Genomic DNA, 5,306 nt, shown 5'->3' with positions numbered 1-5,306 from the left:
GTCTCATCACAATCGCTCACCTCATATTCCTCACTGTTTATATCAAACAAATGCTCAAACAAATAAAAACACAGAGTTTACAGGTAAAACAATGCATCATTCGTTTTTCCATAAAATCTGCACTTAATATCGAATTGACGAAGGTGACCCTACGCGTTTTCATGGCACAAACACATATATAATCATGTGAATATACAGGCACAGTGAAAGCGTTCCTCTGTTTCTTGACAAGGCTTCTCGGCATTACAAATGCGCATCGATTTTTATGCTACACATATATATAACAACCCTCGGCAGTCATATTCAAAACACATATGCATTCTCTGTTCTGTGCATTTGGTTTTAACGCATTCACTGTGCAACCCTACATTTATGTGCGTATATATGAGCCAACATACATGACAACTATTCCATGACCTCGGCGTTTTCTGGTGACTGCCACTATGATCTATGCACAGCCAAACATTTGCACTTATGCCGACGACTGAAACTTAGCGCGCAGGCCGACAAAGGATAAATACAACGAGTGCAACTGGCGGTTTCAACAAGCAACGGATATCACAATCCCTATTTCACTCGGCGTTCAACAAATTCCGCATTATATGCATTAAATCACTAGACTTTGCCACCGTGTTATGCATGCACATTAATCTTTTAAATGCCGGCGATAAATTCACACCATAATCTACGCATTACTATCTGGTCAATTCATTCATACACGCAGTAGACTTGGGGTTATCCCGGATTTAGTGCTTACCTGATCCTTTGTGGCTGCGTGGGATGCAAACAACGCTTCAATCCCTCCTTCTCCGGTCTTTCGAACTGGTGTCAAGGCAACCAAGACCCGTGGGTTAATGGCAACTCATCCTATCTACAGTTCTGAGCGGATTTAACTCAGTCTCTCACCTTATCTGCTTTCAACACTCGGCTCTTTTGCTCATACGACTCAGCTTTCTCTTTAAAAAAACTCTCTCAACACACTCTCTTCCCTCTTTGCTACGTCTCGGCTTCACACAACTCTCTGAGCTCTTTGGCAATGAAGAATGTGGTTTGAATCAATGCCGGGAGGGTTTCTTATGACCGTTTTTCACTGTACCCGGCACTTCATTACTTGGTAGCTGCGTTTTCATGGCTGTCCTTCCGCCGCTTCATTACCCAATGTTTAAACGCTGCCTTACCACCGTGTCCTCCTCGTACCTGTGTGCTGTCCATCGTGGCACTCATGGCTGATCATTCCTTGTAGCGTTGCACTTGTTGTTGATGCTGGCCGTCGTCGTGCATTCTCATTGCACTGACCTCTGCATACAATATGTCATTACGTGGCTGTTGCATGACTGTATGGTTATTATCATATGGTTGTGTGATAATACGCCAAACATTTGTTATGATATACGTTGAAGGTTATGGTTAAATCGTTATATCATTTGAATGTTATACCATTTGCCGTGACCATCATACCATATCATTACTCCTTACCATCGTGTTGTATGCTTACGGCTTCACTTTATTGCTTTGTTTGCTCATCATAACCCGCGGCCTTATATACCATGTTATATGCCCTTGTCTATTGAATAATGCGCATTAAGTTATAAGCATTAGGTTATAATATATATCCTCTAACTTTTTATTGCATGCGCAATAATGTTATACCATATTCGTTGATATATATATGTGTGCATACCGTGTTTGTTTTGCAATGGTATTAGGTTATGCACAAAATTTGAGCGCTCATATAATTATAATGTATGAACCTTAGCGCTCATATAACCTTTGATATATATGCTTAATACTTTGATATTCTTTTAGCGCATTTCTTTATAACATAACTTTATAATTTTAAAATGACCATTGGGGTCATATTTAAAATTATAATCATTCTAATGCTCTGATCCTACGTTCATGATTTTTTTATTATATATAATTAAAAACGTTGTGTTATGTTTTTTTTATGTTTGGTTTTTAATTATACATATTATTCAATGTTTTATTTCCTACGTTGGTTTGAATGAATTGGTTTTTTTTTTTTTTAATATATATGATTTTTTTGTGTTGTTTATATTTTTTAATTTATTTTTAATGTTTTGCAATTTTTTTATGGTTTGTTTTTTTATTTTTTAATGTTTTGTTTTTATGTTTCATCAAAAATCATTTATTTAATAAATAAATTGGAGATCATTTTTTTACAATCAATAGCAATTTTAGATCTCCTAATTATTTATCTAGATTTATGATTTTTATTGTAAAATTTCAAGGCTAACTTGTTCAATTTCCTTTTCTGATCTTCCAGGTCGCAACAAGGCACAGGAGGAGAGCATACTTATTCAAACTGAAAATATGATCCTACCTACTCTATGCTAATTGAAGATTACAAACTATTACGTGTAATTAAATTTCCAGTGTAACCATTCACGCAATAGTAGTAAAAATATATTCAGTTTCAATTTCGCAATTTTAAAATGAAAATATACAAGGATGATCGAATCTAGTTTTTGTGAGTATGATCTAATGAAATAAAAACAAAATCGATCTAACCTTGTACTTGTTTGAAACCATCGAAACCACTTGTCGATAAGGCTTTCATAGGCGTGATTTCCATTCTCATTCAGATCATGCTGCAACTTCTCTTCGTCCTCCTCATTCTCCTGTTCAAACAATGGTTCATCGTTAGATATACAGGATGAGTCTTCAAATGTCAATTCATCGTTTTCTTTTAGAGGAGTAGTTAAGCTTTTAGCTGCTATCAAGATCTCTTCTTCGCAAGAAGAGGAGATCCTAACATTTGCTAGGATCTGAGCGAGTTGTTCCAAACTTATACTCATCGTTTTTCCATATATACATATGGATCTTTATTGTGTTTTTGTTTTTTTTAATGGGGGGTTTTTTGATTTGCGTTCTATTTCTATGTTTTCTATATGAGAATAAACTTAAATGAAAATTCCAGAATGCAACTAACCCTAAATGATCCTAAATACAAATTCTTCCTAAACAATCTTCCTAACTAGCTTACATCTAAGTTTGCTTCCCCGGCAACGGCGCCAAAATGTTGGGCGATTTAGTTGTCCGCTAAATCCCTATCATTTAATTTATCAATCCGGGGAATCGTAAACTTAGAAGCAAACCAATATATATGGGACCTTAGATGAAACAGGTGTAAGAAGTTTGTTTAGAATGGAAATGCATATTACAAATCTAAACTATCAGATCTATTCTATGAAAGCATAAAAATAATGTTTGATCAATGGAATTATTCTACTTTAGAAGATAGAGAAGAGTCTCTTGTTCAAGAGTCCTGGTTGTCCTTCTACCATCTTTCTATAATAACATTGCCAAACACCTAAGAAAGCAGGAAAGAAAGCATGTAAATGAAAGCAAGTAAATATTGTTTTCAGTTCAGTTCTTAATGGAGAAGAGTCTCCTAACTTAGGAGGACTTGATTTCTCTAAAGGGAATCAATATTCACATAAATGTAATCTAGGAAAGCATAAGAGAAAGTAAATCTTATTTCAATTTAATCTAGCTCATGAAGAAGGGACTCCTAACTTAGGAGTTCCTGGTTTTCCTTCTCACATCAAACTAGCTATTGAAAGGAGATCAACCTTCACACAACAAAACATGGCCACAACATGAATTCATACTAAAATTATCTACAAGTAGTTACAAGAAAGAAATAAGATGAACATCATAATTAAGATTAGTATATTCACAACATTACTTTACAACAAAGTGCACTTATCTCAGTATGGGGATCCTTCCATTCCTCAATGAGCACACATGAGAAACTATCACACCTTAAGAATCAAACAACACTCATAACTCATGATTTGGAGAAAATGGTATTATTCATGTTGAATGAACATAAATCTAATGCTAATGAATAACTGATAATTGTTCTCTCCCTCCTCTCCTTCATTACATGATTTGGAGGATGCTCCTCTTATTTATACATGAATTAGGGATATCTACTCAATAAATGTAGATCCCTTAAATATCTACTAGACCCACACTTGTCTCAACTTATCCCTAAATACTAGAAACAAATCCCATGACACATCAAAATCTCCATGATCTTTCTCCTTGGAATATGGTCCACCTCTTGAGTTGAAATTCGAATTTGATCTTGGGAGGCCACATAAGGGTGCCTTGGAAGCTTCCAAATGATCTACACTTGTCATCAAACTCAAGCCACTTTTAGGTATAAGCAAATACATGTTATTTCTCTAACTTCTAATCATAAATTCACTCTAAATACATGAAATTAATAACTTTGGAAAATGAGAATATAAACTCATATGGTAATGGAAATATAGGGTTATGTAATGATAATATGGTGAAATGAGATGACAAAATGAGGATAAAAGGTGAAAATGGAGTGGAAATTAAGGTTAATTTGGAGGCCCAACAGTACACATACTTACCCAGTGATGGAACCTTCACAGGTCCAAACACATCACTGTGCACAAGCTCTAATATTTATTTCGCCCTCTTACTACCAGAGGGGAAACTCACCCGATTTTGCTTCCCATATACACAATTTTCATAGAAATCAAAATCCAAAGAGCCATTACTCATATCTTCTACCATACCTTTGCCATGAAGTATTCAAAGGCCCTTCTCTCCAATATGTCCAAGCCTTTGATGCCACAGCATGGTCTTCTCTCCAGAGACCACTAGATTTTCTACTCCACTTTCAGGAACCACAGAACTGTTGCACCCATCAATAACAGTGCTACCTTGCAGCTTGTATAGAGTTCCAATCCGAACTCCCCACATCAATACCAGTGCTCCCCGAACCATTTTGAAGGTATCCTTCTCGAACATTGTTTTTACACCTGAATCATCCAACTTGCTTATAGAAATTAGATTTCTGGCCAATGCAGGAATATGTAGAACACCCGGAAGTGTTCTAACCCTTCCACCTTGCAATTTCAACTTTACTTTTCCACGACCAACAATTCTAGCCTTCCTATCATCCCCTAAGAAGACATCACCACCATCGTATTTCTCATACTCGTAGAACCACTCTCTGTGGGGAGTGAAGTGAAAGGATGCACTTGATTCAATCAACCATGCCTCATGATCTATATGTGTAGTTGAAGAAGCCAAGTACACATCCCCACCTTCATCTGAGGTGGTTTTCACCTCTGCAGAAGGAGCATCATCAGATCCCTTTCCTTTCTCAAGAGCTTTCAATTTACAGTCCCTTTTGTAGTGCCCTTCCTTTCCGCATTTCCAACACACCACCTTTACAGGTTTTCTTGGAGATTTAGATCCCCCTCTAGATTTAGATCTCCCACTCGATGACTTAT

Source organism: Pinus tabuliformis, chromosome 7 (assembly GCF_031772625.1).
Source record: "Pinus tabuliformis cultivar Carrire ecotype Pingquan chromosome 7, CPIR1, whole genome shotgun sequence".
In the NCBI taxonomy this organism is placed as follows: domain Eukaryota; kingdom Viridiplantae; phylum Streptophyta; class Pinopsida; order Pinales; family Pinaceae; genus Pinus; species Pinus tabuliformis.
This window is presented reverse-complemented; position numbering follows the sequence as displayed.